The following is a 24,211-nucleotide window of genomic DNA, read 5'->3' on the forward strand; positions in this document are numbered from 1 at the left end:
ATTTTAGTCATTTTAATGTACATGTAGTGGGAACAATCTTATTGTTGCTTTAATTTGCAATTCTTTTTTTTAATTTTTTACAATGTTTATTTATTTTTGAGAGACAGAGACAGAGCATGAGTGGGGGAGGGGCAGAGAAGAGAGGGAGACACAGAATCCAAAGCAGGCTCCAGGCTCTGAGCTGTTGGCACAGAACCAGATGTGGGGCTCGAACCCACAAACCATGAGATCATGACCTGAGCTGAAGTCGGACACTTAACTAACTGAGCCACACAGGCGTCGCATAATTTGCAATTCTTTGAAGAATGATGTCGAAGACCTTTTCATACACTTGTTTGAAAAATATGGAATGTGTCACAAACTTATGTGTGCACATGCTCAGAGGATATGCTAATCTTCCCTGTACCATTCCAATTTTAGTATATGTATTTCCAAAGTGAGCATTGTCCTTTCTTTTGACCCCCAGGGTAAAGGATGTAATAGACATACAATAATGAAATGAATTGGAATGTGCCACTCATGGAACTGTCGTATCTATTTCTATAAAATATAAATAAGATCAGAGCTGTGGATGCAGAAAAGGAGCAAGAAGCATCTGGGAATATGGAAGAGAAAAAATAGTAGAAAGGAAATGTACTTTCAGACAGACCACAAAGGCACCACAGGTTCAGTGTGCACAGACAAAAACAGGGCAGATTTTGCAGAGGAAATAAAAAAATGGACGGGAGCGTTATTAGAACTTAGTTTTAGACACGTAGCAAGTGTTCTCCCAATATCTGATTCTTTCACATTTTCCTCCAGTCAGGCCCTGTTTACACAGAGTTAAGAAAATTCTATTTTAGGGGCACCTGGGTGGCTCAGTCGGTTAAGCCTCCGATTTCTGCTCACGTCATGATCTCTCAGTTTGTGAGTTCCAGCCCTGCGTCAGGCTCTGTGCTGACAGCTCAGAGCCTGAAGCCTGCTTCAGGCTCTGTGTCTCCCCCACCTCTCTGCCCCTCCCGTGCTCATGCTCTGTCTTTCTCTGTCTCTCAATAATAAATAAACGTTAAAATTTTTTAAAAATAAAATAAAATTTAATTTTAAAGTGTGGGAAAAGAATGTGACCCCACACTTATAAAAAAAATCAAATTGCTTAGGGAAGGAATATTATTTTAAGCTCGAAACTGGATACCTATATTTTAAGATGTCTCAGATTCCATCAGTGTACTAGACTCTGTTTTGGTGCTGGAAAATTTCTTTTAATGGAACAGACCATATGAGTGAAATCGCGTGGTATTTTTTTTTCTCTAACTTATTCCACTTAGAATAGTACACTCTAGCTCCATCCATGTTGTTGCAAATGGCAAAATTTCAGTCTTCGTGATGGCTGAATAATATTTCATTGTATGTGTGTGTTTCAGAGCAGTTTTTCCCACATCCTTATCCATGCATCAGTTGATAGACATATAGTTTGACTATTGTTGATAATGCTGCTATAAACATGCATATACCCCTTCAAATCTGTATAATTCGTATAGGATAGGTTTTTTGTTTGTTTCTTTCTTTGTTTTAGTTTATTGAGGAACCTTCATACCTTTTTCCAGAGTAGCTGCACCAGTTTGCATTCCCACTAACAGTGCAAAGGATTCCTTTTCTTCACATTCTTGCCAACCACTGTTGTTTCCTGTGTTCTTAATTTTAGCCATTCTGACTGGTATGAGATGATATCTCATTGTAGTTTTGATTTGTATTTCCTTCCTGATGAGTGATGTTGAGCATCTTTTCATATATCTGTTGGCCATCTGTATGTATTCTTTGAAGAAATGTCTGTTTATGCCTTCTGCCCATTTCTTACTGGATTATTTATTTGGGGGAGTGTTGAGTTTGATAAGTTCTTTATAGATTTTGGATACTAGCCCTTTGCCCGATATATCATTTGCAAATGTCTTCTCCCATTCTGTAGGTTGCCTGTCAGTTTTTGTTTTTGTGGGTGTTTTTATTTATTTATTTGAGTGAGAGAGCACACGTGAGAGTTGGTGGGGAGAGAGAAGGGAGAGAGAATCTTAAGCAGTCTCCATGTACAGGCCCGGAGTCCCACATGGGGCTTGATCTCATGACCATGAGATAATGACCTGAACTGAAATTAAGAGTTGGACACTTAACCAACTGAGCCACCCAGATGTCCTGCCTTTTAATTTTGTTGATTGTTTCCTTCACTGTGCAAGAGATTTTTATCTTTAAGCAGTCCCAATAGCTCCTTTTTGCTTTTGTTTCCTTAGTCTCCAGTAATGTGTCTAGTAAGAGGTTGCTATGGCCGAGGTCAAAGAGATTGCTGCATGTGTTCTCCTCTAGGATTTTGATGGTTTCCTGCCTCACATTTAGGTCTTTCATCCATTTTGAACTTATTTTTGTGTATGGTGTAATAAAGTGGTCCAGATTCATTCTTTAGTATCTTTAAAGGACTAAATGAAAAACAACATCTTAAAACTTCAATTCTATACTAGTGAAAATATTTTTAAAAAGTAAAAAGGAAATACTTCTTTTCTATTATAAATGGTAAAGAAGTTTTTTAGGAAGAAAGAAAATGATTTTAGATAGAAACATGAATTTTCAAAAAAGAATATAGACCACCAGAAATAAATACCTATTATTCTATTTCTATTATTTCTATTCTAAATACCTATTTATTCTATGAATAAATATCTATTATTCTTTTCTACTTATTTCAATCTCTTCTTAAATGTTGAATTTTAAGAAAAAATAATAACAGTTAGGTCTGAGGTATATAAACTATGCAAAAGTAAAATATATTAAAACAATAGCATGAAGGCCAATGAGGGGAAGAAACTGAAGTATAATATTACAAGTTCCATGATACACACGTCATGGCATAAAACCACTTGAAAGTAGACTGTGAAACACTAAAGATGCACATTATAAAATCTAAAGCAAAATAACAAACTGTTATTGTTAATAACACAACAATGGACATAAAATGGAGTGATAAAATAGATAATTAATAGATAATTAAAAGATGTGAGAAAAAGAAGGAAAAGGGAACAAAGAAAACTGGACAACTGGAAAAAGATAGCACCATGACGGTTTTATTCCTACTAACCAAGCTATTAATCCCCTCAATGCAAATAGTATAAACCCCCCAAAATAAATTTTTAAAAAGGGCAAAGTATTTGAATACACACTTAATCAAGGTCATATATGAATGGCAAATGAGCAGATGAGAAGGTTTTCAGCACAATTAGTCAAATGCATAAGGGAAATGCAAAATAAAACAACAGTGGGATATCATTACACACCCACTAAAATGGCTAAAATTAAAAAGACAGGCCATACAAAATTTGGCAAGAAAAGAAAGAGCAAGAATTCCAATAAACTGCTGGTTAGAATTAAAAATGGTATAACCATTTAAAAACCGTTTGGCAATTTTGTAAAATCTCAGACATTTACCTACTAGATGATGAAGCCATTCCACACTTAGTGTTCACCTGAGAGAAATGAAAGCACATGTCTATATAAGAGATGTGCACAATATTTATAGGAATTCAATTTACGAAAACCTAGACTTGGAAATTACTGAAGGGCCTTTCAACAGGTGAGTCAAAAGTCAATTTGTGGCATTTTCATACTACCTAGCAACCAATGAAGAATGAACTATCAATACCTATAGTAACATAGATGAACTCAAAATAATTACCCTCAGAGAAACAAAAAGCTAGACCTCAAAAAAGTACTTGGTGTATGATATCATCTGTATAAAATTCTAGAGAATATATAGCGACCAAAAATGTATCTTTGTGATTTTCTGGTGGTGGGATGAGGCTTCAAGTCATGGGAAGAGATCACCAAAGAATACTAGACATTTGGGGAGGGTGATGGCTATTTAGTTTGATTGTGCTGATGTTTTCACAGGAAGATACTTTGCCAAAACATACATTTGCATTCTTTATTTTTTTAACGTTAATTTATTTTTGAGAGAGAGAGAGAGATTGCATGCACGAGAGGGGGAGGGGCAGAGAGTGAGAGGGAGACAGAAGATCCAAGCAGACTCTGTGCTGTTAGCTCAGAACCTGATATGGGGCTCAAACTCACAAATCGTGAGATCATGTCCTGAGCCAAAGTTGGACACTTAACCAACTGAGCCACCCAGGTGCCCCTAAATTTACACATTTTAATTATTCACTTATTGCAATTGGATCCAAATTCATTTAACACATCATGAATAAATTATTTTTACTGTGGGGATGTAAGTTGATTTTAACACTGGAAAAGCCAAACTTTGTGTTATCACACACATGGAGGGAAAAAAGAAAATCATTTTCAACATGAGAGATGGAGAAGCATTTGCTAATATTCAAATCACATACATTTTAAAAACTCATGATAACCATTACATACTACATGATAAATATTTTCTCACTTGGATAAAAAGCATTTGCCATATTTTTAATCAGCATCATAACTAATGGACAACTTATTAAATTACGCCCCCCAGAGATGAGGAATAAGAAACAGTGCCTAAAATCACCACTTCTGTTTAGCATTATAGTAGAGATTCTAGTGAGAGGAAGGGAAGCCAAAAATGAAGAATGAATGAGTGAAGGAAGGGAGGAAGGGAGGAATATAGAGTATTTGAAAGGGAGAAACAAAATTGTCATTACTTATAGATGGCATCATTATATCCATAGAAAATTCCAGCGGAATTTACAAACTATTTAGTAAGTTAATTAGTGAGTTAATAACTAAATTATACACTTCACTTGGTGTGAAAAATCAATTACACATCTATAAATATGCATCAAAATAAGAAAAGAAAAACTTTAAATACAAAAATAAATAGCATTTACCTTAAACAAAAAAATGTTAAAGAGAAATCTAACAAAAGATCTGAAAGACTTCTATGCTAAAAATCTATTAAAAAAATATTTAGCAAAATTAAAGAGACCAGAATAAATTTAAAGTGATGCTCTTTTGTGGCTAGAAAGACTCAGTGTTGTAAAGATGTGGTTTTCTCAAGTGAAGGGTAAACTCAATTGCCTCCCACAGAACATTGTAGCTCGTTATGAGCATGTGTGTGTGTGTGTGTGTGTGTGTGCGTGTGTGCGCGCGTGTGTGTGTGTAGACAAACTGATCTAAAAATTATACAGAATGTAATCAAGAAAAAACAGGCACAATGCTACACAATGATACCAACAGAACAGAAGAGTGTGTCAAGAAACAAATGCATGTATCTTCATCTGATATAAGGCTGTGGGATGTAATAAATGATGCTAGGTAAATTGTATATTCAAATGGAAAAAATAATTTGTAATGAATTATGCATATTTGTCTGATTGGTAAAATCATTAATGCCTTTAGAAAAAAAAATGGGTGATCATGATGTTGAGGTAGGTAAAAATTTCTTAAAGATTATGCCAAAAGCTCCGTTAATAAAGGTAAAACTGCAAAACTGGATACATTAATGTTGATAACTTCTTATAATAAAAAGTGAAAAAAATCCCAAATATTGGGATATATACATTTGACATCCATGATTAACAAAAAGTTCTACACGCTGAAATGTAAATCTCTATTGTTACAATTCTTCACCAGACGCTTCACACTAAATGATACCCAAATGATAAATAGGCGTATAAAAAGGTGTTCAACTTTGTTAGCTATCATAGAAGTATAATTTAAAACACAAACCTCTACACCCCACCAGAATAGCTACCAGAAAAAAAAGATAATATCAAGTGTCGGTTAAATATGAAACAACTGAGGGGTGCCTGGGTAGTTCAGTCGGTTGGGCATCCAACTTGGCTCAGGTCATGATCTCACGGTTTGTGGGTTTGAGCCCCGCATCTGGCTCTGTGCTGACAGCTTGGAGCCTGAAGCCTGCTTCGGATTCTGTGTCTCCCTCTCTCTCTGCCCCTCCCCTACTTACACTCTGTCTCTCTCTCTCTCAAAAATAAATAAACATTATTTTTTTTTAAATATGAAGCAACTGAAAGTCATAAAATTCACTGATTTAACCACTTTGGAATACAATTTGGTATTATCTACTAAAGTTTTACATATAACAAATGATTCAGTGAGTCCATGTCTGTGTATACACACAAAAATTTCATAGACCTATTTCCCAGAAGACATGAGATTTCTCATAACATCTACTATGCAAAGGATCATCTTAATAATCCTAAACTGGGCTATTTTAAAACATTAAGCATGGAACAACAAAAATATAAAAACAAACTAAATAAAACTAAATAATACAAATTATATACACATATATGTATATAATTATGGATATATATACATATATAATGGTTTGGAATACTCATGATTACAAAGGTAATATTTCTCTCTAATCCAAAAATCCTAATTCAAATTCAATTTTACATAACTCTAAAAGTTATTTCTAAAATTTGTTGGGAAAAATTAGCACATGAGCAGAGCTAAGTTAATTTTGAAAAAGGAGAATGACAAGATCTTGATTAAATATATATTAAAATACTCTAAATTGACAGTAATTTGAAAAGAACACTACAGATACAGAAATAAAAAATAAAACAATTTAAGAGAAAATAAATTTCAGAAAAAGACCTCTGCATATATAGATACATTTTATGTAATACATAAGAAATGAAATACAATGGAAAGGTAATGGACAACAGTCATTGCAACATAACAACATAACGTTGACATAACCAGCTATCCATTTTAGGAAAATATTATGAAATACTTCATAATATAGGCCAAAGGAAATTCTAGAAAAGTTAAAGCTTTGAGCTTCTAATTTCTGACAATGGTCTTGATTATTAAGATCGAATTTAATCATAAAAATAATTAAGCATGATGGGGAAAGTTTAAAAATATCTTGTCACAAAGTGGCTGAAATATATACTAAGGCCAACATATTCTAAGGTCAAAAGTAAAGAGGAAATAGAACACTACTGAATACTGAAGCACCCCTCTTTTTTCCTAAGAAGCAATAGAAAATTACAATAAATTGGGACTGGTTCTGATTACCTTCCTGGACATAAAAGTGAACCTAAATAAAAAATCTAGAGCCCATGCTGGGGATTGAACTCATCATAAAATGAGTTAGTAATCCAAAGCTGTACACCCTCAATGGAAGCAAAAGCCAGGTTTAATCCAACTGTCATGCAAATATACAGCTTGTGTTTGTATGATCTGGGAAGTTTAAAGAAGTTCAGGATTACTATGGCCCTTAGAACACAGTAGCTGTGGTTTTGCAAAGCCTATATAAATAGGTTTTGAAATGGTCAACATAAAGTCAAAGATATTGGGTGCAGAGGAAAATAAGGAACGATGTCTGGGAACAAACAGAAATGACAGGAGGGAGAAACAGGAGAAAACTTCAGATACTAGAATAAATTGACATGGGTTATTGAAAATTTATTTTTATAAAATAAAATTTGTCAGTTGTGTGTTTTAATTTGAAAATAATGTTTCTGAATTCCAAAAAGTATTTTTGTTTTGTACTTGTCTCCTTAAAATTTTTCATAACTTTTACAATTATTTTTTCTACAATTTCTTTTTAAAAAATATGTATGTATGTATGTATGTATGTATTTAGAGAGTGTAAGAGAGGGGCAGAGAGAGGGATACCAAGCAGATTCCATGCTCAGCACAGAGCCTGGCTCAGGACTCCATCTCAGGTCTATGAGATCATGATCTGAGCCGAAATCAAAAGTCAGATGCTCAACTGACTGAGGCACCCAGGCATTTCCTCTTTCCTACATTTTCTAATGACTTGTTCCGTCAAGACTGTGTATTCTCGGGGCTCTTGGGTGGCTCAGTTGGTTGGGCATCCAGCTTTTTATTTCGGATTGGATTGTGGTCTCAGTATTCTGAGTTTGAGCCCTGCATTGGGCTCTGGGTTTACTGTGCCAGAGCCTGCTTGGAATTCTCTCCCTCTACCTCTGTCCCTACCCCACTCACGCTCTCTCTCTCTCTCTCTCTCTCAAAATAAACTTAATTTTTTTAAATGATTGTCTATTCTTATTTTTTGAGTTGGTTTATATCCATAGAATTATTGAATCCTCTAAATAAAATTGTATTTTTTCTTTAACTTTTCGTGTCAATTGATGTGATTTTTCAGAAATCCTTTCAGGATGATGGTTTCTTTCATGTACGTGATAAAATACAAAGTAGGAGGCCTGTTGCAATTGGTCTGTCGCAATAGAGGGAAATGACTCTCTGCTATGGGGAAGTGGAAGAACTTTTTGTTTCCTAAGTGTAAACAGTGAGAGGTAGCCTTTCCTAGACAGGCTGAATGGCATCAGTTCACTATTTCAGTCTCTTCCCCAGAGGTCAGCACTACCAACTGGGCACCATACACAGCGAGGGAACCTGGGCAAACCATTCTTACTGTGTCAAAGAGTTCAGTTTGATTGATCTGACTGGCTCTTACAGGACAAGCAGAGAATGTGTAGCTATTACCAAGGAAACCAATAACCAATAAGCATTCTTCTGTCACTGAGCACTTTATTTTCTTTCTCCCTCCTTCTACAAATGGTTTGGCCACATGTCTATTCCTGTTGTCTTTTCTTTGTGTATCCTAGCTTCAGATCCACCTGAGATTTCCTCCACGCTATATAGCTAGTGGAGTCTTCCTAAGAGGTTATAATAAGTAAGGTAGGGTCTTGAGTCATCTTTAGTTTGTCAGTTTCATAATATTTTAGTTTTTATATGTTGTTTTTTTTTTAATTTGGACATTCAGCATTGTGTTATACTTGTACCTAAATTCATAGCAGGCTATTATGATGCTTTCTAGACAATGCTATTATTTAATTTTATTGTTTATTGTTTCCTCTTCGTTCTTCATCCAAACAACCATTCTTTTTCCTATATAAACATCTACTATAATGGGTTTAATAAATTTCTTCAGGTAGATATTTATCTTTGGTAAATAATATGTAGTGTTATTTCATTGATTATAAAGAGCAATGATGGGATGGGAGGGAAAGAAAAGAACTGGAAAATTTACAAATCTTTATGTGGTCGCATAACCATCAAAAATTGTGATCCATACAGATGCATTAATCTACTTCATGATAACTCAATATTACATCAAGAGTATAACATTGTGTCAGGCTCACTGACTCCTGTACCAAATTACTAATTTGCAGGAAAAGAATGTATAACAATCTAATCTTTTTCCATTAAATTATTATGAATTTTTACGTTAAAAAAAGGGAAAATGAATAAATAATGGTTTTGCTCAAAATCAAAATCAACATCTGCCAATTGATGGAGTCAGTCATTATAAATGCCTAATTATATTACATGTTGACATTACAAATATGTGGACTTTATGTTATAATTTCAAAAGATCAGGAGTCTCTTGTCAGATGAAGCCACTGGTTAATATTTCTTTGTCAAAACATGCACTTCCTACTGTCTTTGATATAATTTTGAATCTTTGAAATCTGTTTTCATATCCCTCAACTGAATGTTAAGCATATAACTTTTTAGAAGCTCAATTTACATAAAACTATAAAAGAAATGAAGTTCAATTTAAAGACCATTTTACTTACTGAAAGTGTGTTTTTCAAAGATTTGAGTGATGTCTATTTGTGGACAAGGATTTTTGTGGCTGCTTTAATGCAATTTTATAAACATTTTTTTGGTATGGAATGATAAAAATGTCATCAGAATGATTATATAATGTTACAGTTAATACAAATCATGTGAAAGACCCAGTAAAGAATATTGTTATACAGATAAAATTAATGAAAAGTTATTTAATTAGCTGTATTGGTACTACCACAATGAGACATATTGTGGCAAGACGCTCAGACAAGGCTAAGGAAGAGAATCAGCACTATTTTAATTAAATTTCATTGTAAGCCAACATTTTGCTATATATTAAGCATTGTACCCAGACAAAATATCTTTTTTCATATCTATTACTATCTTTAGAAATATTCCTCTAAAAAGACAAGAATATATTCCACAGATATAAGCTTTCATGATCGACAAGAATGCATTCAGAAGCAGTAAAGTTTCTATATGGCAATTTGCAAATTTCATTATTTCTCTCTACTGTATTTGGGGTCTTCCAAGCTAATTCTCGCCTTAATACAATCCAAACTTCTGATTATGTTTGAAGGATAATAAGCAAATTAAATTTCACTGGGAACATGCAGTTAGCCCCAATTCACCTGACAACATTTCAGTAGCATTCTGTAATGATGATCTATCGATAGCTGGTCTGCGACTATGAATCCAAGCAGTGTATCTTCACATGATCAAAGCCTGTGAGTCTGTTATTATTGCCATGATTTATGATAAGGAAAATAAATTACAGTTAGTATTTGTAAAGATCTCTGCATTTTGCAAAATACTTTCAAATGCAACAGGTACCACAATAAACCATGGTGTGGGGTATTGTTATTATTATATATTTATATAAATTTAATATTGCTGGAAACATTTGGATCTGAAATTCAGAATTATGGAATTTTATATATCAATCCAACTTACTGAGCTGGAGTTAACTAAAAAATTGTATTCTGTTTTCTTAAGGTGAAGTTGCATTAATATTTACTAAATTCAGCATTTTATAAATGGAATAAAAATACATATTTGCAAGGCAATGAGTATATAGCTCTCTATTGTTAATTTTTTTCTTTAAGTGAACAAAGATCCCCTGTTCCAAATCCTAAAATAAGAGCAACAGTCTTTGCCAAAATCTGGGCTAGAATTTCAATTACTTATTACTAAGCTGTGTCAGTCTAAATAATCTGAATATTTTCTTGTTGACAGCATTCAGATTTTTTTTTAATTTTTTTAAGTTTATTTATTTTGAGAGAGAGCACACAAGCGGGATAAGGGCAGAGGGAGAGAGAATCCAAAGCACACCCCACACTATCAGCACAGAGCCTGATGCAGGGCTTGATCTCATGAACTGTGAGATCATGACCTGAGCCCAAAATCAAGTCAGACGCTCAACCAACAAAGCTACCCAGGCTCCCCCAACATTCAGGGTTTTTTTAATTAAATATTGCTTTTGGATAAAGAATTAAAAATATGAAAAGTAATTTAGACAAATGGATCATAAGCCTGAAGACTAGAATAATGAAATCGAAGCATAGTCTACGGCAAAACTGAAATGAAAAGCTAATACGACAAAAGACTAATTAGAAAGGATTCCAGGAACTACAAAGCCAATATATTAAAGTAGAATACAGAATAAAACTTATCAATGACTAGAATCTTCTATCTGCTGCTTACTCCACACATCATCTTTTAGACAGGTTTTGAGTCAGTCAGAAAATGAGTGGAGCTTGCTCTTTGGATTTAGCATTTGGATTGCGATTAGAACCTAATGGTTTATTCTAGCTTCACTCCATATTACTAATGGTACTAAAACAGTTATTTGTCATTAAAGGATCATATTTACCAGGATAACTTTGTTTTTCACTCATTTCCTTCAAAAGGCGCATCAATTATCATTAGCTTATGTCAGTACATTGATTTGTTAACTATGTCATGATGCAAGTATTAAAAAATTGGCCTTTATAACCTTATCCTATTTATATTTTCCTGGTAACATTTTAAGAAAGAATTTGAGGAAACATGGAAATTTTGGAGAAATATGTTGTTCTATGTAGCATTATAATATATTTTAAAATCATCTAATCATATCATTTTATATTTATTTAGCATATTTCAACATTAAAAGTATATTTCTTCACCCTATCTTCACATTGCAGAGGTATGCCCCAAACTGGGCCTGTGGCTCTCATTATATAGTCCATATATCACCAGTATGATTTTAAAATGACATAACTGTAGAGTGCAAGCCATGTTTCAAACTTCTCTTTTTTTCCTAAGATAGTGTTTGACAATTTAATAGAATGTTAGCAATAAAATAACAAATAACAAATTGTGCTACTTTTCATTAGTTTTGGGACAGTGTCTCAAAGCTCATCTATGTATCATGGCTATTCTGATAGATACTTTCTGGGTTTTTTTTTTAAGTCTATTTATTTATTTTGAGAGAGAAAGGGAGAGAGAAGAAAGGGGTCAGAGGGTCAAGGGGAGAAGGAAGAGAAAGAATCCCAAGCAGGCGTCATGCTGTCAGCAATGGAGTCTGACACAGGGCTTGAACTCATGAACCATGAGATCATGACCTGAGTCGAAAACAAGCATCAAATGCTTGTTTTTTATAAACATCAAATGGCAGTTTTTTATAAAAGTAAATGTAGGTTTACCATACAATCCAGCAATCACACTCTTGAGTGTTTACCCAACTGTCTTAATCCATCTGGACTGCTATAACAAAATGCTGTAGACTGTCCAGCTTATAAGTAACAAACATTTATTTCTTATAGTTCAGAAGGCTGGAAGATCAGGGTGCCAGCAAGATCAGGTTCTGGTGAAGGTCCTTTTCTGTGTTACAGGCTGCCAACTTCTCACTGTGTCCTCACATGGTGAAAGAGGCTAAGGAGCTCAGTGGGATCTCGTTTAGAAGAGTGCTAAACCCATTCATGCTCTCATGACCTAATCATTTTCAAAAGCCCCATCACCTAATACCATCACACTGACCCATAAGATCCCAACATGTGAACTTGAGAGAAACATAAACATTCAGACCATAAACCTCAAGTGTTAAAAGCTTATATCTGCATAAAAACCTGCACATGATCATTCATAACAGCTTTATTCGTAATTGCAAAAATTAGAAGCTAAGGAGATGTCCTTCAATAAGCGAATGGATAAGCAAACTGGTACATCCACACAAAAGAATAATATTCAGTAACAAAAAGAATTGAACTATCAAGACATGAAAAGACATGGATAGATATTGCTAACTTAAAAAGGCTACATACTGTATAATTCGAATTACATGACATTCTAGAAAAAGCAAAAATATAGTAATAGTAAAAAATAATCACTTTTTCCAGGGGCTTGGGAGAAAGGGAAGAAAATTGAATAGATGAAGTATAGGTTTTTTTGTTAGGATGATGAAACTATTCTGTATTATAGAATTTGGGATAAAGTTATGCTTTTGTCAAAACTCAAAGAATTTATAGCACAAAGACAGAACCTTAATGCATGATATTTTTAAAAGGAGGTCAGGAGATTTCAGGATGGAATGCATTCTTTGTTGACAAGAGAATCCAACTGTCTTATTAATGTATGAATTAACTTCACTAAAGGGATGGGATTAAAAAAAACTGCTAACTTAAGTAATTTTGGAAATAAATAGATCTGGTAAGACTAAAGGCAAAGGAAATGATACAAAGCACTGTACTCTATGAAGTCGTTTCCCATTGGGATCCAGTTAACAATTATGGTGCTACTAATTTTGAATACTGGTATTGAGCAATTAAGTAAATAAATGTCAAGGGGTTGAAAGGAGTTTTCTCATTGGTGAAGAATGAGTGCACAGATAAGGAAGGTGAGGAGGCTAGAATAATCTGTGTGGGAATGGATTAGAATTAAGAACATTGGGGGCGCCTGGGTGGCTCGGTCGGTTAAGTGTCTGACTTCGGCTCAGGTCATGATCTCGCGGTCTGTGAGTTCGAGCCCCGCGTCGGGCTCTGTGCTGACAGCTCAGAGCCTGGAGCCTGTTTTGGATTCTCTGTCTCCCTCTCTCTCTGCCCCTCCCCTGTTCACGCGCTGTCTCTCTCTGTCTCAAAAATAAATAAACATTAAAAAAAAAATTAAAAAAAAAAAAAGAATTAAGAACATTGGTATGAGTTAATGTTTACCTTCGCATACATAAATGTTTACACATGCAAACACACACACACACACACACACACACACACACACACACATTTGTATACACGCATATAGTTCCTTTCTCTGTCAACTGAAAAGGCCCAGAAACAACAATATTCCAGTGGCAACAAACATAGGTATTGAGTTCTAGCAACATTCTCTAAGGAAAGGAAACAGAGTGAATTATAATGTGGAAAATTTGTTTCTGTCACCCCTAAGTTTTACATAAACTCTGTGAACCAAATACTTTACAAGTAATTAATGTATAGTATTTTATTATTATTCACGATGAAAAGTGAAAGTTCCACTCAATGTGTAAACTAGAACAATAGGTTTTAATATAACAAAGTATATACAAAAAGTTAATTTATGTTGTTTCAGATTGTACATTGTAGCTAACCCTTTAAGACATTACCAGTTGTCAATTTTTGTGTAGAATCAAAGAAGAATATTTATAATTATCTGAAAAAGATATCAAAATACTAATATCTCCTATGCTTTCCATCTACATGACTGAGGTCAGGTTTTCTTCATATATTTCAAACCAACATATTGTGAGAGATTAGAATGCAGAAATAGATATAATAATTCAATTCTATTTCAGTAAGCCAGATGTTAAAGTGCTTGCAAAAATGCAAAACAATGCTGCTTTTCTTACTGCATTTATTTTTATTTTAGAAAATAAAATTACTTTTCATAAATATGTGTTATTTATGTCAACATGTGATGGAACACATATTAAAACAAAGCCACTTCCATATTTTCAGAATATCTATTTAATTTAAAGTAATCATTTTTAATGTTTATTTATTTTTGAGAGAGAGGAAGAGAGACAGAACATGAGTGTGGGAGGGGCAGAAAGAGGGGAAGACACAGAACCCGAAGCAGGCTCCAGCCTCCGAGCTGTCAGCACAGAACCCGTTGCAGGGCTCCAACTCTCGAAACTCCAGATCGTCACCTGAGCCCTGAGCTAAGTTGGTGCTTAACTGACTGAGCCACACAGGTGCCCCATAAAGTAAAGTAATCACTGATGGTTTAGTTTACATAAGCAAAAGTTTGTGGTGTCCTCAATAACTTTTAAGAAGGTGAAGGAGTCTGGAAACCAAACACTGAGAAGTGCAGGACTAGTATATATGTAACCTGAGACTTTGAAATGAGGCCCATGGGTCCTAGCTAGGTGCTGTCTTTAAAAAACAAGACTGTGGGGGAACATGGGTGGCTCAGATGGTTAAACATCTGCCTTCGGTTCAGGTCATGATCTCACTGGTTCGTGGGTTCAAGTCCTGCATTGAGCTCTCTGCTATCAGCACAGAGCCCACTTTGGACCCTCTGTCCCCTTCTCTCTCTGCCCCTCCCCTGCTGCACTCTCTGTCTCTCTCAAAAAATAAATAAGCACTAAAAAAAACCTTAATAAATGATACTACTTCACTCTTGTACTTGCATTTGTTTTGCTAGTCTTATACCTTTATAAAACTAGTTAAAAGTTTTAGCTGTGTGCAATCAGTTCCATGGGACGTGTGTTATCTGTGACAAAGCCAGAGCTCTGAGGATCTTGTTTGTGGTGAGAATTTGGAAGTGATATTTGGGATGAGAGAACCTGGAGAAAGGGTTAAAAAAAAAAAAAACTCAGGAGACGCACTTGGGGCTGCTCAGCCCAGCTATCCGTCTGCCCAATTTAAGTTTAGTTTTCTGATTTCAAGGTTTTGTTCTCAGATAAGGAACTAGTGTATAGATACAGCTAATATCAGTACTTTACTTTTCATGATGCTTTCACAAAATATGTAAGACATAAAAATTATTTTGTCTAGGGGCGCCTGGGTGGCTCAGCCGGTTAAGTGTCTGACTTCAGCTCAGGTCACGATCTCACGGTCCGTGAGTTCGAGCCCCGCGTCGGGCTCTGGGCTGATGGCTCAGAGCCTGGAGCCTGCTTCCGATTCTGTGTCTCCCTCTCTCTCTGCCCCTCCCCTGTTCATGCTCTGTCTCTCTCTGTCTCAAAAATAAATAAACGTAAAAAAAATTATTTTGTCTATTTTTCCAGTAAATATACCCACATACCTCCACCTGACACTTCGTCTGACAACTGATGCAGCCAAGTAGCCCGGCCACTTTTCTTCACCAGAAGAGGAAGTAGCATCTTATCAGATAAAAACTTAGCAATAGTTCTCACTGGAAAAGAGCTAGTACTTAAGGGTGATCTTTCCCCCTAACTGTGTACTGCACCATAGGGAACATTTATGAATTTTTAAGACAAGAAAAGGTGTATCACCCAGAGGAGTTTATAACTTTTATTTGCATAAAATAAAACCTGAAAAACCTAATGGAAAAGAATGTTTAGAATGTTTAGCATATTCAAAATAAAGTAATGTAAATTTCAGGAATCAGAAATGACATAAATTTTGGAATCTTTAAATAATTTTCATCAGAATGTTTCTAAGTCCCTGAAATGTTGTATTCTACTCAAATTTGATTACATTGTAGTAGTCAGCTATTGATGAATGAGCATGTGATGCAAAGAGAAAGGCCTCGACCTAGTGGATTGTTATTAATTAGTTTGATTTGGTTAAACACTGTCACCATCAACTAAATTAATGGCAATTGAGAGGAATAAATGAGCAGATGGGTAGCTACCATATGCTCATGCCACACTCTTAATTGATAATAATTAAGTAATTATGGATGGAAGAAAATGTTCATTCAAATGTCTATGGCATTTGAAATGCCCGTTTATAAAACCGTGTCACTTATAATGGATACTGTTCCACTTGACCCTTGAATTAGCAAGAAGTATTTAGGGCAAAGGAAATCATTGCCATGGGGCATTAACTGTTGAGATGGCTCTGGATGGTGATGGATGTGATTTTAGCACCCTTTGGAACGCGGCTTAACTACTTCTGGTCCTCAGTCTTCAGTTGCTTGTTCCAACAGAAAAGCTAAGGGATTTGGTCTGGTTTCAAATCATCAGTCACACTCTATGAACAACAGTATTCTGACTCCCAAATTGTGTCTTTTTGTGTTTCTCTTTTCCGCAACCTACTCTTTTCTATCTTCTCACTGGAACCAGATGCCTTTTTTGCTGGTCAACTCTTCTAAGATTTTTATCTCACATTAGAGGACCATTTCCTTTTATTCATCCTAAAGGTCAATGATTAGAAATGTGAACCTACTTCTTATTGTCTCATCTAGTTTGCTTCTTTTAGTGAAAAAGAAAAAAGAAGTCAGCTAGCAACACTAAGAATTGCAGTGATCTTTAAAATGTTTTTTTCCACTGTCATGTTACTTCATTATCATAGTACCTGCCTTCCATAAATGAACTTGACATTGATCATCCTCAGCCTTTTTTTATGGTGAGATAATGAATTTGCCTAGAATTCAGAGAAATTCCTACTCAGATACAGTATTGATTCCTCAGACCCTGAAGTGAATTTCCAGTAGTGGATAAAATTCAATTAAACACCTAGTATCAAAAAATACCAATATTTATTCTCAGTAAATCAAGTAAATAAACTACATTTCCAATACCTCAAGATGAGTCTTTGAGGCATTAAAAAGTGATTAGCCTTCCTCGTTTGAATTTCATTAAGGATTATGAAATGCTATGACAGGTAATGTATTATCCAATAAACGAGTTAAAGAAAATATGTCCTGTATCTGTTTGTTAGGGTTGCATAATAAAGTACTACAGACTGGATGGTTTAAACAACAGAAACTTACATTCTCACAATTCTGAAGGATATAAATTCTAGAGTTAGGTGTCAGTCAGGGTTGATTTCTTCAGTCTTCTCTCCTCAGCTTATAGATGGCTATCTTACCCCCGCATCTTCACATGGTCTTTGCTTTATGCACAAAGTTCCTCTTATAAGGACAGCAGGCACACTGGATCAGAGCCCCCACCTGATGGCCATTCTAACTGGGCCTGAGGCCCTGAGGCCCCATACCTCCTTAGAGATCCTACCTCCAAATACAGTCAACATCTTGAAGTACTATAGGTTAAGACTGCAACATATCCATTTTAGGGGAACACAATTCATCCCATAACATAAACTCTGAGATTAAAACATTTAGGTAAGTTTTACTTTAAAATATTCTTATCGGTGTGCCTGGGTGGCTCAGTAGACTAAGCATCTGACTCTTGGTACTGGCTCAGGTCATGATCTCAGGGTTGTGGGACTGAGTCCTGTGTCGGACTCTATGCTGAGCATGGAGCTCACTTGGGATTCCCTCTCTACCTCTACTGACTCCCCCACTTGCGCATGCACTTTTTCTCTCTCTCAAAAAGAATAAAAAAGTAAAAAATAAAATATTCTTACCTACAGTTGTATTTAGAAATATGCAATAGTAAATACATAGTCATCTCATTCCTTTGAGCTGTCACTTGGATGGCAGCATGACTACTCAGAGATAAGTATTTCACAGGATGTACACCCACCCATCTGAGGAAGTGAGCTCAGTTCAACTCAGTGAGGCTGCTCAGCTTATTTAGAAATTGCAACTTGGGCTTTTTAAAAAAATGTTTTTTAATGTTTATTTATTTTTGATAGAGGGAAAGAGAAAGACAAAGTGCAAGTGGGGTAAGGGCAGAGAGAGAGGGAGACACAGAATCCGAAGCAGGCTTCAGGCTCTGAGCTGTCAGAGCCTGTCGTGGGGCTCAAACTCACAAACTGTGAGATAATGACCTGAGCCAAGGTTGGGTGCTTAACCGACTGAGCCACCCAGGCGCCCCTGGGCTTTTTCAATTTAGCAATACGGCAGCAAGTTTACAAATATAACTTTCGAGAGACAAAAACAAAAAACTCCATACTTGCTTGATTCTTATACATTATTTTTTTTTCTGTCGGGTTTTCCCCAATCTGCATAAGATCCAGTGATCTTATATTACTTCTAAGTAACGTGTTGGCCACAAGTGGACATGCTGGCTATCAAAACAAGCATTTTATATGTTTTTTTTAATTTAAAAATGTAATATCAGTGTAGTATTTTATGTTACTATTTCCATTTCACATAATAAAAATCTGAAACTTAGTTTAAATAATTTTCCAAAGATTAACAAAAAGTACTAGGTATAGAATGTAATTTCAAACCCAGGTAACCCTATCCCACAATCATTTTCTTAAGCTCCACACACTATTACTTCCACTAGGAATTAAAACCTCATCACAAATTGGAGAATAAAGCATTCATTCTTAAGTATGATCTTAGTTGCAGATTTTCATTATACGTCCTATATCAGACTGAGGAAGATCTGTTTTATTCCTACTTTGCTGAGAGTTTTTTCATAAATATTTTATTGAATTTTGCCAAATGCTTCTTTGTATCTATCAAAATAATCATATACTTTTTTCTTTTTTCTTTTTTGATATGGTGGATTATATTGATTGGTTTGCAAATGCTGAGTGATCTTGCAATCCTGGGGTAAATGCCACTATCAAAATGCATTATCAATTTGATCATTACCATTTTATCCTTGCATTCAAATTGCTTACCTTTTGTTGAGTTTTTGTGTCTATGTTCATGAGGAATGGTGATCAATATTGCTGTTTTTTCTTTCATGTAATGTTTTGTCTGGTTTTGATATATGAATTAATGCTGGTGTTACAAAATGAGTGAGTAAATGTTGCTTTTTTTTTCTCCGAAGGACTTTTGCATAGTTTCTTTCTTAAATATCTGACAGAATTTACAATCCATGACACGTGACCCTGAAGATGACGTGACCGTCTTCTCTCTCAAACTCTGCATTTAGTTTAACTCTATATTCATTTTTTTTAATGTTTGTTTACTTTGAGAGAGCGAGAGAGCTTGCAAATGGGGAAGGAGCAGAGAGAGAAGGAGAGAAAGAATCCCAAGCAGGCTCCATGGAGCCAGACATGGGACTTGATGTCATGAACCATTAGATCATAACCTGAGCTTTTCTTGCCTAGCTCCAGTGGGTTTGCCCCACAGAATTCCCCACAGGGAATTCATTTGAAATACAAATAAGATCATGTTGTAAGCATGCATGCATATACGCATGCATTTAAATGCTTTCCTGTCATTCTTAACATAAAAACTTTTTAGCAGAGTCAACAAAACCTTATATAACTTGACCTTCTTTTTTCTCCTTTATAGGCTCCCTTCCCATGCCTTTCTTTCTGCCCAGGAAACTTTAAACTTCTGTCATTCCATAGTACTTAACTTTCTTCCTTTAGTGAAAGGCATACTTGTTTTTTCTTTCCCCCAGAAGACACTTCCCCATTGTACCTCTGGTTAATGTGTGCTTACCCCTAAAATTTCAGCTCTCCAGCACTTCTCTCAGGGAAATCTTTCCTGACAACAGTACTATATCATAGGTACAAGCCATCCAATAATAGGACAGAAGACTTTATTCTTGAGCTATTTATTTAGTGTTTATCATGTGCCAGACATAATAACTTTTGTGTACAAATTATTTTAATTTTCAAAATAATCCTGTGAAGTTATCAGAGTTGTAATTGAATATTTATTTCAGTGAATATTTAATTGAAAAAAAAACTCCTCACTAGGTGGTAAAACTCATAGAAAGAAGTTTTTTCCCTTTACTGTATACCAAGCATCTAGCACATATAGTATTTGTTGACTTCATAAAATGATGAATAAGTGAATGGCTGAGTAAACACATAACAATAGTTCCTGAACTTTTTCTGAATTTGACATTCAGTTGCTATTGAATCTGTTTTGTTTTTTTTTTTTTTAGGTTTCAACAGTGCTATTATCACCCAAGATTTTACAAGCATTCACTTTGGAATAATATAAATATTATACAATTTAAATTGATATTTTAAAAATAAGATTATATAAAAGAACATCAGGACCCTGTCAAGATTTCAGGTATAAGCAAAATAGTAGTGAATACCTTCTTTATGTTCAATCTACCTCTAACATTCTATCATTTTAATGAAATTTTTTAATGAAATGCTCTCAATTTTTTACGTAAAATGTGAGGTTTTATTACTCCCAATCATAGGCCCTAATCAATTGACATTTTGCAAATGAAAGAATGAATATTTAGTCTGAAATAATTAAATATTTATAAACCACCTATAATCTGTCAGTGGGGGGTTGGATGGCTCAGTTGGCTGAGCACTTGACTCTTGATTTGGGCTGAGGTAATGATCTCAGGGTCATGGGATCAACCCCTGTGTGGGCTCTGTGCTGAGTGTGGAGGTGGCGTAAGATTGTCTCTCTCTCTCCCTCTGCCCCCTCTCCCCTGCTCATGCGTGCTCTCTCTCTCTCTCTAAAATAAAATATAAAAAATAAAAAAATTAATGAAAAAGGTCTTTAAAAAGAATACCTATCATCAGTCAAGCACTATGACTCATATAGTTTTGAGAAATATTATGGCATTTTATCATCTCATGAGATCTGTGGTAAAAATTGAGACATCATTGTCATACTAATAAAATATTCAACGATCACCTTTATTTCATGCGCTGCTAGGTAAAGATAACCATATAAGAAATAGAAGATGAGGGGCACCTGGGTGGCTCCGTCAGTTGAGTGTCCCACTCTGGCTCAGGTCATGATATTATGGTTCATGATTGAGTCCCGCACTGGGCTCTCTGCTTTCAGCACAGAGCCCACTCTGGATCCTCTGTCCCCCTTTCTCTCTGCACCTTCTCCATTCTCACTCTCTCTCAAAAATAAACATTATATATATATAATGAAAATTAAATATATATTATAATATATTTATTATTACATATTGTATATTGTAATATACAGTTTATTATATATTTATATAATTTAATTATATAATATATGTAATATATAATTTATTATAAACATAAATAATAAATATAAGTAATATATAATACAAACATTATATATAATATATAATAATATAACATATATGTGATGAATTGTACCCTTCAGAAGCTTATAATGGTTTATTAACTCAAGGATCATGCATAGCAACAATTAGAAAAACAACAAAAAGATTACGTAATTTTGTTAACTTGTTCGAAACCAACACTAAGAATTTAAGATTTTGTAAAACTTGAATGGAATAATTTAATTGAGGAAGTTTCCTCTCAGGAGAGAAGACTGGGACTAGACCTGAGAAAAAGAGCATTTGAATGGTCAAAGAAGAGATAGGAGAGCGGACTCAGAAACATACAAAAAGCGCTCACTGCACATGTTCAGTGGGAGCAGGGAAAGGAAGTGGAGAGAATTCCAAGGCAGGTAAGAACTGGTGCCTGGCACATGTGGGGAATGAAAGAGGAAAGCAGATTTAAATAAACTAAATTTCAGAATATTGATGAAAAAAAAATCTTCAAGGAGATAGTTTATCCTAAAAAGCTAATTATCCAGAGTTAGGATACTATGAAAAAAATCTAATGGGAAAGGACAAGGCAAAATAGATGACCTTGAAAATCCTGAGTAGTTGTTACAAGGACTGTTGAGTGTAACTGATCCCAGGTTTAAAAAGCCCTTGAGGGTACAGGAGTACTGATGCATAGGGGCACTTGTACCCCAATGTTTATAGCAGCACTCTCAATAATAGCCAAATTATGGAAAGAGCCCAAATGTCCATCAACTGATGAATGGATAAAGAAATTGTGGTTTATATACACAATGGAGTACTACGTGGCAATGACAAAGAATGAAATATGGCCCTTTGTAGCAACATGGATGGAACTGGAGAGTGTGATGCTAAGTGAAATAAGCCATATAGAGAAGGACAGATACCATATGTTTTCACTCTTATGTGGATCCTGAAAAACTTAACAGAAACCCATGGGGGAGGGGAAGGAAAAAAAAAAGAGGTTAGAGTGGAAGAAAGCCAAAGCATAAGACCCTTAAAAACTGAGAACAAGCTGAGGGTTGATGGGGGGTGGGAGGGAGGGGAGGGTGGGTGATGGGTATTGAGGAGGGCACCTTTTGGGATGAACACTGGGTGTTGTATGGAAACCAATTTGACAATAAATTTCATATATTGAAGAAAAAAAATAAACCTACATTAAAAAACAAATAAATAAATAAATAAATAATAAATAAATAAATAAAAAATAAAAAGCCCTTGAATAAAACTTCAGTTCATCCAATAATAGTTCTGTTTATGCTCCAATAATGGAAAAGGGATCATGTCTTTGGACTCCAGCTCTGGGTATAGTTTTAGTACAGAAAAGAATGGAGTTCTGGGAATTTAATGTGACATGCATGAAACATTTCATGAGATGGGCTTTCTTTTTTTGTTTGTTTTTAAAAGAAATTTGCCCAAAGCTATACTTCCCCTGAATATATATCTTCTTTCTCTTAAAATAATACAAAACTCTTTGTTTTTTATATATGAAATTTATTGTCAAATTGGTTTCCATACAACACCCAGTGCTCATCCCAAAAGGTGCCCTCCTCAATACCCATCACCCACCCTCCCTTCCCTCCCACCCCCCATCAGCCCTCAGTTTGTTCTCAGTTTTTAAGAGCCTCTTATGCTTTGGCTCTCTCCCACTCTAACCTCTTTTTTTTTTTTCCTTCCCCTCCCCCATGGGTTTCTGTTAAGTTTCTCGGGATCCACATAAGAGTGAAACCATATGGTATCTGTCTTTCTCTGTATGGCTTATTTCACTTAGCATCACACTCTCCAGTTCCATCCACGTTGCTACAAAAGGCCATATTTCATTCTTTCTCATTGCCACGTAGCATTCCATTGTGTATATAAACCACAATTTCTTTATCCATTCATCAGTTGATGGACATTTAGGCTCTTCTTAATACTTCATTGTTTAAAATAATTCAGGCCATTCCCTGGCTCACCAAAGTGCAAGAGAGCAGTACTGTTATTAGTATACTTAGAAGACAATTTGTCTGCCATTCTACCTAGTTCTTAGAAGATAAGATAATGTATAATACTCGATGAAAACACTTTTACAGAAGTATTGATTCTCCAAGAGAATTGTGTTTAAGTTTATTTAATTCCTTACCAAATATTTTATAGATTTTTTAAAAAAATATTATTCTATCATGGAGACAGAGTTAATTAAATTAATAATAAAAATTACAGAGCCAAACTATAGAATTTAAATGTACTTAGCAGGATATGCTAAGGCACCATCAGCCTTTGTGTTGTTGTTGTTGTTGTTGTTGCTTTAATTTTTTAAATGTTTTGTTTTTATTTTTGAGAGAGAGACAGAGCATGAGTGGGAGAGGGCAGAGAGACGGAAACACAGAATCTGAAGGAGGCTCCAGGCCCTGAGCTGTCAGCACAGGGCCCAACGCAGGGCTCAAATCTATGAACCATGAGATCATGACCTGAGCTGAACTGACTGAGCCACCTAAGCGCCCTTGTTTTTTGTTTTCTTTTTTCTTTTTTTTATAGCACTAATTATAGCACTTACAATTAGGAACAATGCTGTATGTGCCAATTGTCAAGAGTAATAAGCCTATATCTATAGAAATTTTAAACCACTATAATTTCATTCTGAGTTTTAATTACTATAATTATACTCTACTAAAATAACTA

General features: G+C 35.0%; 1 non-coding gene across 1 annotated transcript; it reads right to left on the reverse strand.

Annotated features, from left to right (window-relative positions):
• Positions 1-338: 338 nt before the first annotated feature.
• On the reverse strand, positions 339-444 carry LOC131508228 (U6 spliceosomal RNA). The gene has a single exon (XR_009259934.1). It is a non-coding gene; the product is annotated as a U6 spliceosomal RNA (small nuclear RNA).
• Between the last annotated feature and the right edge of the window lie 23,767 nt (positions 445-24,211).

Source organism: Neofelis nebulosa, chromosome 3 (assembly GCF_028018385.1).
Source record: "Neofelis nebulosa isolate mNeoNeb1 chromosome 3, mNeoNeb1.pri, whole genome shotgun sequence".
In the NCBI taxonomy this organism is placed as follows: Eukaryota; Metazoa; Chordata; class Mammalia; order Carnivora; family Felidae; genus Neofelis; species Neofelis nebulosa.